The sequence below is a fragment of the Lithobates pipiens genome, unplaced genomic scaffold (genome assembly GCF_037356315.1).
Source record: "Lithobates pipiens isolate NorthernLeopardFrog02 unplaced genomic scaffold, aLitPip1_a1.2 Scaffold_3, whole genome shotgun sequence".
NCBI lineage: Eukaryota > Metazoa > Chordata > Amphibia > Anura > Ranidae > Lithobates > Lithobates pipiens.
The window spans coordinates 39,649,535-39,664,595 of record NW_027507790.1 but is presented as its reverse complement, the minus strand read 5'-3'; positions in this window follow the sequence as shown (position 1 = coordinate 39,664,595).

Below are 15,061 nucleotides of genomic sequence, written 5' to 3'. Positions count from 1 at the left end.
AAGAGGGCTCTGATGGTGACATCTAATGTAAAGTGGGACTCTGATGGGGACACCAAATGTAAATGGGGGCTCTGATGGTGACATCTAATGTAAAGGAGGGTTCTGATGGTGGACACAGTGAGGCTGCATATGATGGGCACAGTTTTATCTAGCAGTAATGATACATAATCACCTGATAAATGGCTATTTACAGTCCTGCATTACTAACAGTTTAATTATTCAGTCTGTTTTGCGCCCCCCCCAAAAAAAATTTTTGGAGCACCAGCCGCCACTGCCATGTGGTACATGTGTCCACCATATCTGGTAAGCTTAACCACTTTACCATACTCATTGTACTTTCAAGATCAAGTTGAACTACACAAGAAAGACTGTTGCACATTTCCGTTGTCACGTTAATTTTGATTCAAAATGGACTTTCTCAAGTTCCATATTCACTTTATAATCATCTTTGACCGTTATTTACTTATTGGTTTACTTTTTACACGTTGCTCTGGCCTTCCTGGCCATTCACATGTTTTTCAATCAGTCCACTTTAGCGCCACACTATTGTCTTTTACCAAAGTAGTGCAGGGGCTACTTTGATATCGCACAGATATGAACGGTACTCATTGGAAATCATGAAGTGCGACTTGTCATACGACTTTGCGGTCCCAAGTCGCACAAGTGTGAAAGGGGCCTAAAGCAGTATCTGCTGAAGTATAATAAAACACTGCAGCATTCCTACATCACACTCCTGACTCCTCCACTCTTTTAATTGGATGGGAGTTGGCTCAACAACACCTTCTAAAACTCTGGTGCCCAACCTGTGGTTCAGGGGCATCATGCAGCCCTATGGCCCCTTATTATGCAGTCTTGAACCTCTGCAAACTGTAGTTTTTTTTGTATCTATGTCTATACTTGCCAGTGAAAGAAAATATTCTATAGACTGTTTTCTTTTTTTCTGTGCTGTCTATCCCTTTTCTCTTTTCATTTTTTTCCTCTGATATTTATAATGGATCTTGCTATGGTACAAGTATTTGAAAGGGGGCTGTAGGCACAAGTGTGGAATTATTAATTTGTAAAGTGGCTGCAGTACACACGATCAGACTATCCAGCGGACTTAGTTCGGCGGACAAACCGCCGGACTTTGAAGCGGAGGTCCGCCGGACTCTCCGAACGAGCGGACCTGCCCACACACGACCGGACTTTTCCGGCGGACTAGGTGCGGCGGACAAACCACCGGACTATGGCGGGAGTCTGTCTGACTTTTGAAATGAACGGACTTGCCCACACACGGAGGAAAGTCCGTTTATTTTGAATGGAAGGAAGTCAATGTCGCCACCTCCATCGGCGAGATTGACACCTCGCTGGCCCCGTCACCTGGTATGGACTTAAAGGGGAAGCCCTACACCGAAAAAACAGCATGGGGGTCCCCCCAAAGTCCATATCGGACCCTTATCCGAGCACGCAGCCCGGCCGGTCAGGTAAGGGGGTGGGGACGACCAAGCGCCCCCCCCCCTCCTGAGCCATACCAGGCCGCGTGGCCTCAACATGGGGGGGTGCTTTCCCCCACCCCAAAGCACCTTGTCCCCATGTTGATGAGGACAAGGGCCTCTTCCTGACAACCCTGGCCGTTGGTTGTCAGGGTCTGCGGGCGGGGGGCTTATCGGAATCTGGGAGCCCCCTTTAATAAGGGGGCCCCCAGATACCGGCCCCCCACCCTATGAGTATCCATTCACCTGGTGAAAAAAAGTATAAAAAAAGTGTAAAGAAAAAAACACACAATTTATTGCACAGCTCCGGTGGTCTTCCGTCTTGGGGGGTCTTCTCGCCGGACTCCTCCGCTATCTTCTGCTAGCTCTTTCTTCTTTGTCGCTGCTGCCGTCCGGGGATCTTCTTCCGACTTCGGGGGTCTTGTCCCCCTCTTCGGTTCTTCTTGCCGGGCCACCGCTATCTTCTTATAGCTCTTTTACTAGCGGTGGCCCAGTCTCCTCTGCCACGATCGCGCCTGTCCCCTGAGCTGACATGAAGACGAGTGAGGGGAAGATGGCCGCCAGTAGTCTCCATGAAACTGCAGGGGAGAAGCGACATCATAGCCCATAGCTCTTAAAGGGGCATTTTATTTTTTAAATTTTTTTAAATGACAAAATTATTTTTTCTTTTTTTTCATTGCATTTTAGTGTAAATATGAGATCTGAGGTCTTTTTAACCCCAGATCTCATATTTAAGAGGTCCTGTCATGCTTTTTTTCTATTACAAGGGATGTTTACATTCCTTGTAATAGGAATAAAAGTGACAGATTTTGTTTTTTTAAAACAGTGTGAAAATAAAAAGTAAAAACGTAAAATAAATAAGAATTTTTTTTTTTTAAACGTACCTTGTCCCGCCGAGCTCATGTGCAGAAAAGAACGCATACGTGATAACATATGCATATGAAAACGGTGTTCACGTGTGAGGTATGTCCGCGATTGGTAGAGCGAGAGCAATAATTCTAGCCCTAGACCTCCTCTGTAGTGCAAAACATGCAACCGGTAGAATTTCTTAAATGTTGCCTATGGAGATTTCTAAGGGTAAAAGTTTGTCGCCATTCCACGAGCGGATGCAATTTTGAAGCGTGACATGTTGGGTATCAATTTACTTAGCGTAACAGCATAATCTTTCACAATATAAAAAAAATTGGGCTAACTTTACTGTTGTTTTTTTTTTTTAATTCAAAAAGTGTATTTTTTTTAAAAAAATTAGATTTTTGTACTCACCATAAAATCATTTTCTCTGAAGTTCATTGACGGAACACAGCTCCTTTAATTCTTGACCTTAGAGACGTCCCTAAGCAGTGTCAAAAAACGAGGGGTGGAAACATCAGAACATAACTTCACCCACAACAAAAGGAATACCTCAACAGAGGACTTGCCATCTTAAAGAGGAAGTAAACCCTGATGGGTTTACTTCTTCTTTCATTCCCTGCAAAGGCAAAGCATAATGGACTACTATGCATCACATAGTAATCCATTATGTGTCACTTACCTGACACAGGAGCCAGCGATGTCACCGCTGTCCCCTGTAGTCCGGCGCATCCATCTTCTCGGTGGGGTCTCGCAGCTCCGCCGCCGTCATTCGGCGAAGCCACAATGACGTTACTCCCGCACATGCGCACGGGAGCCGACACGCGCAGCATCTTTGTCATGGACGATGCTGCGCTCAGTGCGCCTGCGCACCGCTGTCTATGGCGCATGCACCAAAGACAGCGGTGCCTGTCTTCGGGCAAATATCTCCTAAACCGTATAGGTTTAGGAGATATTTCTTGGACCTACAGGTAAGCCTTAATCTAGGCTTACCTGTAGGTCAAAGTGGTTTGTAAGGGTTTACAAACACTTTAAACGGCCGCCATCAAAACTAGCGGCCAACTTATGCATCAAAGATGCGTTTACAACAAACTTGTAACTTAACCCTGGGCAGCACAGTGGTGTAGTGGTTAGCACTTTCACCTAGCAGTAAAAAGGGTCAGTGGTTCAAATCCCAACCACGACACTACCTGCCTGGAGTTTGCATGTTCTCCCTGTGCCTGCGTGGGTTTCCTCCGGGTACTCTGGTTTCCTCCCACACTCCAAAGACATGCAGCTAGGTTAATTGGCTTCTGTCCAAAATTGGCCCTAGTATATGTATGGGGACTTTGGATTGTGGGCTCCTTGAGGGTAGGGACCAATGTGAGTGTGCGATTTACAGGGATAGGGGTGGACACTCACTCAGGTTGAACTGGGTGGACTGGTGTCTTTATTCAACCTTACTAACTATGAAACTATGAAACCCTTTCATGACTAAGCCTATTTTTGGAATTTGGTGTTTACAAGTTAAAATCCATATTTTTTGCTAGAAAATTACTTGGAACCCCCAAACATTATATATATTTTTTTAGCAGAGACTCTAGAGAATAAAACGGCGATTGTTGCAATATTTTATGTCACACGGTATTTGCGCAGCAGTGTTTTAAACAAAACTTTTTGGGAAAAGGGACACTTTCATGAATAAAAAAAAAAACGAAACAGTAAAATTAGCCCAATTTTTTTGTATAATGTGAAAGATAATGTTATGAGTAAATAGATACCAAACATGTCACACTTTATAATCGCATGCACTTGTGGAATGGCGATAAAGTACGGTACCTAAAAATCTCAATAGGCGACGCTTTAAATTTTTTTTACGGTTACCAGGTTAGCGTTACAGAGGAGCTCTAGTGCTAGAATTATTGCTCTCATTCTGACGATCGCGGCAATACCTCACATGTGTGATTTGAACACCGTTTACATATGCGGACGTGACTTCCATATGCGTTTTCTTTGCTTCGCGAGCTCGCGGGGACGGCGGGCGCTTTAAAAATATATATTTTTTATTTATTTTAAAATGAATAAATTGTTTTTAAAAAATAAATAAAAAATTGATCACTTTTATTGCTGTCACAAGAAATGTAAACATCCCTTGTGACAGTAATAGGTGGTGACAGGTACTCTTTATGGAGGGATCGGGGGTCTAAAAGACCCCCCACCCCTCCTTTACACTTCAAAGTATTCAGATCGCCGAAAACGGCGATTCTGAATACTGTATATTTTTTTAAAACTGGGGCCATTGGCAGCCGAGTAAACTGGAAGTGACGTCATGATGTCACTTCCATGTTTACTATTAGGAGACTGGAATAACGCCGATTACGGCGTCATTCCAGTTCCTCCCCAGCAACCGGAGGCATCACATCTTGAATCGGTGCTCGCGATCGAGCGGGAGCACCGGTAACAGCGGCGGGAGGGGGACGTCCCCTCCCGCTCCTCCGGCATAACAGCCGAGCAGCTTTTAGGTAATTCGGTTGTTATGGCTGGATAGCCAATCGTCCGCTGTAAAAAACGGTACCGGGATGATGCCTTCAGGTGCGGGCATCATCCCGGTATAGCCCCCGGAAGCCGAGTACGCACATCTGCGTACGCTCGGTGGGAAGGGGTTAAAGAAAGTGTAAATCGCAACCTTAAACAGCCGCCTGCAAAACCTTGCATCCAAAGCAAGCATCTGAAGATGCGCTTATGTCTACTTTGTAGAAATTTGTGAAAGTGTGAATGGAGGACCAAGTCGCCGCCTTACACACCTGGGAGACAGACGCACGTCGAAAAGCCAAGGAGGTTCCAATTGCTCTGGTGGAATGAGCCGTGACAGGAAAAGGGGGCACCTGCCCCTTTAAGGCATAGGCCTGAATCACGATCTGTCTGATCCACCGAGAAATGGTGGACGACGAGACCACCAGACCTTTTTTCACACCAGCCACCGAGACAAAGGGTCTGACTTCCGGAGGGGAGCCATAGCAGACAGATACACCCATAGAGCCCGGACCACATCCAGGGAATGTAAGGCAACCTCTTTCGGGTGTGTCGGCTTAGGACATAAGGATGGTAACACGATGTCTTCATTTAGATGGAATAGTGAAACCACCTTTGGAAAGAGGGCTGAGGACGTAGCAACGCCTTATCCTTGTGGATGACCAGGTAAGGAGGCTTGCATGACAAGGCCGCCAACTCAAAAACCCTCCTGGCAGATGTAATAGCCACTAGAAAGACTACTTTTTGAGAAAGAGTTAACAAGGAAATCTCCCTAATGTTCTCAAACGGCGGTTTCTGAAGAGCCAATAGCACCAGATTCAGATCCCACGGAGGTAGTGGTGAGCGAACCGGAGGGACTACGTGTCGAACCCCTTGCACAAAAGTGGATGTTGGAAAAAGACAGCCAAGGCTGATATCTGTCCCTTGATGGTGCTTAAGGCAAGTTTCTGATCCACTCCTCGCTGTAAAAATAGCAGGATCCTGTAAACTGAGTATGTTTGTGGATGCCACCCCATCTCCTCACACATGGAGATGTAAGCCTACCACGTACAATGGTAAATCTTCAGAGAAGATGACTTCCGTGCCCTCAGCATAGTGGAAATTACCGAGTCCGACAGACCTCGGTCCCTTAGTACCTGGTTTTCAACAGCCAGGCCGTTAAAACCAGCGACGGTAAGCAGGATGAAGTATCGGACCTTGCAATAGAAGGTCTTCTCGCATCGGCAGCCACCAAGGAACATCTGCCACCAGTCGTACTAGCTACTTACCGTTGTTTGTGCTCCTTTCCCATACCAGCATATTATACGGATTTTATCAATATATATATATATTTTTTATATTGCTACTCCACCATTTTGGTGATTACTTCAATATTTACAAACAATCTCTTGCCAATGTTTTTACTTATGCTGCATATGGTTAATGAGGCACACCTAGGGTCAGTTTCTCTTCCTCCTCTTCTTACAGTCACCTGCCCATTTCACCCATTCACTTTATCCTCACCCTCTTCTTTTTCCTTTTTTCCCCCTGCACACTCTTTTTCCTTTCTATTTCCTGTCCGCATCCATGCCCACAATATTATAGTTCTGTCTATAAACAGTGATACTACATCAAATTTACTCTAATTTTACCCTACTCATATATATACATAATTTTATTACAGCTACTATTACATCTGTGGTCTATGGAGCATTTCAGGATACACCTTATTTTCACCTTCCTCTCTTGCCTAGTCTGCCCCCTGCCGGACCCCAGTTTGGTTGCTGTTGGTTACGCCTTTTCAGCTCCCGGTGGGAATGCTTTCTGCCGCTGCCTATTGGATCGGTGCCCTGGTCTCATTGTCCATATTGTAAGTATGTGGTGCCTCATAGAGGCCACATGCTTCTTTTTTAACCAAAATTACCATTGAATGTTATACCTTACTGCTACTTACTATTTTTTAGATACCCTGCATATACACCAACTCCTGAGGAAGCGAGCCGAGCTCGCGAAACGCGTTGAGTATTAAGTTGTATATTATATGATCCATCTCATTACTGTAAATAACATGTCAATGGTTAAATCATGCGTGTTGACGTTATTATGTCTATGTTCATTTAAACCATGTCTTTCTTGGTATCTGAATAAAAACATTTTTATACCTATTTGAGATGACCTATATGACCAACTCATTTAAAGTCCCATGGATGAATTTGTTTCTATGCCAGTCGTACTAGGTCAGCATACCAAGGACGTTGAGGCCAATCTAGGGCAATCAGAATCACCGGAATCCCCTCGGCCTCCACTCTGCGCAGTAGACACGGTAGAAGTTTGAGTGCGGGGGGGGCATAAATCAGCCGATAATATGGAGCCACCAACGCATCTGACGCGTCCACCCAGGGGTCTCTTGTCCTGGACACAAACCTCTGCACCTTCCAATTGAGCCGAGAGGCCAAGAGGTCCACATCTGGTGTGCCCCACCTTAGGCAAAAGAGCTGTGATACCTCCGGATGCAACAACCATTCCCCTGGGTCCAGCATCTGACGGCTTAGGTCGTCTGCCTGCCAGTTTTCTACGCCTGGGATGTATATGGCCAACAGGGCCGGCACATGCCGCTCTGCCCACTGGAGGATGGGAGCGACCTCCCGTGCTGCGACCGAGCTCCTCTTTCCTCCTTGATGTTTGACATATGCCACTGCCGTGGCGTTGTCCGACTGGAGCCTGACCGGACGCCCCTGTAGCCTCCTGGACTATGTGGAGAGGCTCCATCCAGAACCTTCAAACGGACCAAAAATTCGTACGAACTTTAGAACCCTATTAAAGTCTATGGGACTCGAACGTTCGAAATCAAAAGTGCTAATTTTAAAGGCTAATATGCAAGATACGCAACAGACAACACCAGCAATAAGGGGTATCTTCATTTGTATACTGTGCTGGAGGCACAAAACACCCACTTTAACTCCTGTAGATGCCTGTATTAGAGAACACCAGCAATAAAGGGTAGATACAGGTGTATACAGTGCTGTGCTGGAGGCACACAACACCCACTAACTCCTGCAGATGCCTGATTTAGAGAACACCAGCAAAAAAGGGTAGATACAGGTGTATACTATGCTGGAGGCACACAACACCCACTTTAACTCCTGCAGAGAAAAGAACACTGTCCCTGCCTATCTTGCTCTTTCCCTGCACGCTGGAACACACTACACAAGGCCGCCGCGCTGGCGGCCTTATATAGTGTGGGGCGTGTACTAAACCCCCTGAGCTATAATTGTCTCTCCTCGCTGCCGGTGCTGTGATTGGCCAAGCATGCAGGGTCACAGTGCATGCTTGGCCAATCATGAGCCAGCAACGCACTGCGATGGCGTAGTGCATTGTGGACCGTTCGTACCACACGAATTTGGTGCGAACGGTCCACAAAGTTCTGAATTCACCGAACAGACGAACGACCGATGTTCGAGTTGAACATGCATTCGAGACGAACACCGAGCTCATCCCTAATCGGCAGTTGGGATTCTTCCCGCGACCAGAGGCCCTGGGCTGACTGTACGCCCAAAACTCCCCCCCAACCGGTCAGGCTGGCATCTGTTGAGATCACCGTCCAATGGAGAGGAAGGAACGATCTCCCAGACCAAAGGGTCGGAGACCTCAGCCACCAGAGAAGGAAATCCCTGACTATCTGGCTCACCCGAATTTGACAAACCAGGGACAATGGAGATTTGTTCCATTGTGACAAAATCTCCTTCTGCAAGACTCGAGTGTTAAATTAAACATACGGTACCGCCTCAAAAGTGGCTACCATGAGGCCCAGAACTCGCATGCAGAAGCGCAGCGATGACCACCTGCGGCTCACCAACAACTACTTCACCGCAGCTTGAAGAGTCTGCAGCTTGTTTGAAGGGAGAAAAACTCTTGCTTCTGATTAGTCCAACAATAAACCCAGGTACTCCAGGTGTTGAGTCGGAACTAACACCGACTACTTTAGGTTCAGCACCCAACCATCTCCCGGAGAGTCTGCATGGTGATCGCAACATTCTCCCTTAATTCTGAGGCAGAAGCTGCTCTCAGAAGGAGGTTGTCTAGGTAACCCATGATTGCAATCCCACATTGCCTTAACAGCGCCAGAATTGGAGCTAACACTTTGGTAAAGATTCAGGGTGCTGACGCCAGGCCAAAAGAGAGAGCCACAAACTGGTAGTGCTTCCTGTAGTGTTTCCTGACTGTAAATCGCATGTAAGTACACATCCTGGATATCCAGGGATGCCAGGAAGTCCCCCTGTTGGAGTGCAGCGACCACAGAGCGAACTGATTCCATCCTGAACCTTTGCACCTTCACAAAGCTGTTGAGGGCCTTCAAGTCCAGGATTGGAAGTACCCCTTCCTTTTTGGGGACTACAAACAGATTGGAGTACAATCCCTGAAACCTTTCCAGCATTGGTACAGGTACTATCAGTGTGCGGGGCGGTTTGCGGGACACAAAAGGGACCGTCACCTCAGCAGAGGTTCCTGCTGCATCCTTTATCTTCAGGGTATCCCGTACCACAGTGATAAGTGCTCCTACTAGCGCTAGCTACTAACTTTTTCCTGCGCTAACCCGGAGTCATTATCACTGTCCAAACGGTCCTGGTCCTGCACTGCCCCGAACAGGGCTTTCCGACGAGCTGGAAGTAGAGGTAGGATGGAGGGAAAAAATGTTTGGTGGACAAGAAAGAAACTATCTTGTATGCCAATGAAACCAGTTCACAGACCCATTGGTCGGACAGTAGAAAGGCCCACCGACCTGCAAACTCCCGAAGGGGACCCCCCCACCCAAGAGTCAGGCGGGAAAAACCTTCATGCTGTAACATTTTTGCTCGCAGACTTGGGTTTGTAAAACCAGGGATGCTTTTGTCCTTCAGCAGGCACCTTGTCGGACTGGGAACGCTTATCTGCCGACCCGGGCTGGCGAAAAAGCCATTTGGAAAATGGAAAAAGAGGCTCTTGCCTACAGCCTCCTTTCTGGACTGTGGGAGCAACGTGCTCTTCCCACCAGTAAAATTTTTAAGAATGTCATCCAGCAAAGCACCAAAATGCCTCTCACCTTGGAAGGGCAAATCCGCCAGTGCTTTTTTAGATGCCTGTTCCGCAGACCAGCATTTCAACCAAATCAGGTGGCGTAGCACCACTGCTGATACTGATGCTCTAGAGAGCAGGGGGACCGTGTCCAGGGCCGCATCACAGACATACTTAAGGCCAAGCACCAACTGGTCTGCCAGCTCTACGCAGACTGGCGGAGACTGTTGCTTCTCCAATTCACAGTGCCACAACTTTACCCATTCAGTAAGCGTCTGCGACAAGGCCGTGGCCAGCACAGGTCGTAACGCTGACTCCACTACCGTAAACATGGACTGGGCCACTGCCTCCCTGTCGGCAGGGTCCTTGAAGGCAGGAGTCCCTTCTACCGGAATCGTGGTTACTTTATTTAACCTGGATACCGGAGGGTCAACGACCAGAGGAGACGTCCAGTTTTACAGGAGGCTCTCCTCAAAGGGGTAACACACCGCCATTCTTCTTGGGACTGAAAATGCCCGCTATGGACTTCCCCATTCCTTGTAGATGAACTTATTAAAATAAGTCAAATACGGAAACACCTTAGGTGTGCGGGGCGGTTTGCGGGACACAAAAGGGACCGTCACCTCAGCAGAGGTTGCTGCTGCATCCTTTATCTTCAGGGTATCCCGTACCACAGTGATAAGTGCTCCTACTAGCGCTAGCTACTAACTTTTTCCTGCGCTAACCCGGACACAGAGTCATTATCACTGTCCAAACTGTCCTGGTCTGCATCCTCTGACACATCAGAACCGGGGCTGCCAGTCACCACGGGACCCAAGTCTGAGTCAGAGCTCTCCTGGCAACAAAGGTCTCCAGGCCCGCTGACAAAGCGTCCATAGGCACCGCATTTTTTGCAGGTGAGCCGGTTGCAATGGCAGGGATGTCTGGGGAAGAAGCACCAGCTTCTGACGCCATTCTGAGCCTCACTCGCCTGCCACAACTTAGGAACTTAAGGCAAGGTACACAAATCCCACCCTCCTAGCTGCTCACAGACTGAGAGGCTCCTCCCCAGGACTCACCACCCTGAACGAGTGCTGCGATGTGCTGCTGCTGACCACTCTACCCTGTGTCACAAAGTGCTCAGAATGAAAACCGCGCTGTTCTGAGGTAAAAACCCACTGAGGCTACAAGAAAATGGCCGCCAGCTATCCTTAGCACAAAAATCACCGCCAAACCTTCTAGAAAATGGCTGACAGCCCATACACATAGACTACAGGAAAATGGCAGCGTCCTCAGCAAAAAGGCCTTTCCTGAGGTAAATTTTTACACAGACACCTCACAGTGAAGAAAAAGGGACAGAAAAGTAAAAACGGACCCTAACATACAGCGCAGCCCCCCCACCATAGCCTGCCCCCGGTCTAGGTACATACACCGCACCTCATGCCCAGTCACACAGTGGCCCCAGCAGGAGGAGGGAATAAGGGATAGGGAGAGAGGAAAGGGAGAGTGAGAGACCCCCTAGTTGACCTCCCAAGGAATGCTCAGCTGCTCTATCCTGCCGAGGCAGGGAGAGCCATACTTACCCTTCCCATCGGGATTGCTGGATGCATTCCACCCCAGAACCTCACCCGAGCAGTACGGGATAGCTTTTGGCCACGGCACACTGTGACACGGACAGCAGAAGCCTGGTCATATGTGTGCCCCGGAGCACATAGTTCAACGGCCACCCCTGGAGCAGAAGGGGCATGTCGTGGCCAACCCAGCGCATAGCTAGGATCTGCTCACGCTTGATGGCCAGGCTGAGGAGACTACAAGGATCTGTATTATCCAGCCTGTCACCCAGCCGGCTGTTGATTGTCAATCACAGGATCAAAAATTGTAGACAAAATGAAAAAAATCCCAGGACCAATGGTCCCCTCAGGTAGCCAGGTTCTTCTCTTACACTAGGCAGAAAAAAAACTGAGCTGCAGGTGAAATGGATAAGAACTACAATCTAGTTCAAGGTTATCTGCTGTTGTTTCTAATTAAAAAGTATCACGTTCAGCTCGGTTACTTCTAACTTCTGATTTATTTGTGGACGGTGTTAATATTTTATACAGAAAGATACGTCATTGCTATGTCAGTCTAATTGGTACATCTTATTGGTTAAAATACAAGAGAAATGGAGAAACTTGATGCTTGAAGTTTGGTTGAAGCTGGTTCTGTTATCACATATGCATTCTTCTAATGCGTGGGAAGCAGGGTGTACCCGCCATCTTTAAGAGCCAATCTTTTTTTCTACATAAGTAAGGAGTTGCATAGAAACATGTATACACATAAGCAAATAGACATTTTCTGATTATCATTATGTACATTACATTCCTTCACAGAGGAAGCAGGGTGAGGGGTTATAGCCAGAGGGACTGCACCCTGGGCGGCGCTGTGCAGTCTTGCTATTTTTACATGTGTTACATGTTCTGCCTAGTCCTCTCCTGAAGGTGGCGTGATAACCCTGAGGTCAACAATTAAAGGAGCTGTGTCCGTCAATGAACAAAAGAGAAAAAAGTGCGCTTGTAAGACCACTGCGCAAATACGGTGTGACAGAACGTATTGCAACAACCGCCATTTTATTCTCTAGGATGTTAGAAAAAAAATTATAATGTTTGGGGGTTCTGACTAATTTTCTAGCAAAAATAAACTTTTTAACTTGTAAACACCATATCTAAAAATTAGGCCCGGTCTTAAAGTGGTTAAACCTCATTTACCATGTAGTTGCCCACCCCATTAATTTGTTCAGATCTTCTTGTAAAGTTTCCACATCCTATGGCGAAATGATTGCCCTACTTATCCTTATCATTTTTATACTATTATCCTTATCCCATCCTCCAGATCATTTACAAATAAATTATATAGGATTGGTCCCAGGACAGAACCCTGGGGGACCCCGTTTTCCACACAGGACCATTCCAAGTACTCCCCATTTATCACCACCTTCTGAACTCACCCTTGTAGCCAGTTTTCCAACTATGTGCTCACCCTATGGTCAATGCCAACAGACCTTACTTTGTACAGTAAATGTTTATGGGGAACTGTATCAAATGCTTTTGCAAAATCCAGATACACCACGTCTATGGGCCTTCCTTTATCTAGATGGCAACTCATCTCCTCATAGAAGGTTAATAGATTGGTTTGGCAAGAACGATTCTTCATGAATCCATGCTGATTACTGATAATGATACAGTTTTCATGACTAAAATCTTGTATATAGTGCCTTATCATCCCCTCCAAGAGCTTGCATACTATTGATGTTAGGCTAAGTGGTCTGTAATTCCCAAGGATGTATCTTGGCCCTTTTTTGAATATTGAAGCTACATTGGCTTTTCTCCAATCAGCTGGTACCATTCCGATCAGTAGACTGTAAAAATTAGGAACAATGGTCTGGCAATTACTTGACTGAGTTCCCTAAGTACCCTCGGGTGCAAGCCATCTGGTCCCAGTGACTTATTAATGTTAAGTTTTTCAAGTCTATTTCTAATTCTATTATTTGTTAGCCATGAGAGTGCTTCCTGTGATGTGCCATTTGGATTAACACTGCAGATTTGGTTACTGAAGCCCCTCGATTCCCTGGTGAAGACTGAGAAGAATAAATTCAATACCTTCGCCATCTCACCATCCTTAGCAACCAAATTCCCTTCATCATTCTTTATGGGGCCAATATGATCTGACTTCCCTTTCTTACTATTTGTATACTTAAAGAATTTCTTGGGATTTTTTTTTTTTACTCCATGTACCATGTCCCCTGTATATAGTGTGTTGTGTACCATGTCCCCTGTATATAGTGTGTTGTGTACCATGTCCCCTGTATATACTGTATGTACCATGTTCCTTGTATATACTGTATATACAATGTCCCCTGTATATAGTGTATGTACCATGTCCCCTGTAAATACGGTATGTGCCATATCCCCTTTATATACTGCATGTACCATGTTCCTTGTATATACCGTGTCCCCTGTATATACTGTATGTACCATGTCCCCTTTATATACTGTATGTACCATGTTCCTTGTATATACTGTATATACCATGTCCCCTGTATATACTGTATGTACCATATCCCCTGTATATAGTGTGTTGTGTACCATGTCCCCCGTATATACTGTATGTACCATGTCCCCTTTATATATTGTATGTACCATGTTCCTTGTATATACCATGTCCCCTGTATATAGTGTATGTACCATGTCCCCCGTATATATGGTATGTGCCATATCCCCTTTATATACTGTATGTACCATGTATCTTATATATACTATGTCCCCTGTATATAGTGTATGTACCATGTCCCCTGTATATATGGTATGTGCCATATCCCCTTTATATACTGTATGTACCATGTTCCTTGTATATACTATGTCCCCTGTATATAGTGTATGTACCATGTCCCCCGTATATACGGTATGTGCCATATCCCCTTTATATATTGTATGTACCATGTTCCTTGTCTATACTATGTCCCCTGTATATAGTGTATGTACCATGTCCCCTGTATATACGGTATGTGCCATATCCCCTTTATATACTGTATGTACCATGTTCCGTGTATATACCGTATATACTATGTCCCCTGTATTTAGTGTATGCACCATGTCCCCTGTATATACGGTATGTGCCATATCCCCTTTATATATTGTATGTACCATGTTCCTTGTATATACCGTATATACTATGTCCTCTGTATATACGGTATGTGCCATATCCCCTTTATATACTGTATGTACCATGTTCCTTGTATATACCGTATACACTATGTCCCCTGTATATACGGTATGTGCCATATCCCCTTTATATACTGTATGTACCATGTTCCTTGTATATACCGTATACACTATGTCCCCTGTATATAGTGTATGTACCATGTTCCCTGAATATACGATATGTGCCATATCCCCTTTATATACTGTATATACCATGTCCCCTGTAAATACTGTATGAACCATGTCCCCTTTATATACTGTATGTACCATGTCCCCTGTATATAGTGTGTTGTGTGCCATGTCCCTGTGCTGCCCCCCCCCCCCCCCCCCCCACTTTCAGTGATGTGTAGCTGTGATCTCCGGGTACAAGGCACTGTACAGTGTATACTGTAGGGGGGTGACCCCGGCACAGGAAATAATGAGGGGGGGGGGGTGTATATATGGCGGAAGATTGTAGCTGCTGATTAGCTGTGTATGCATATT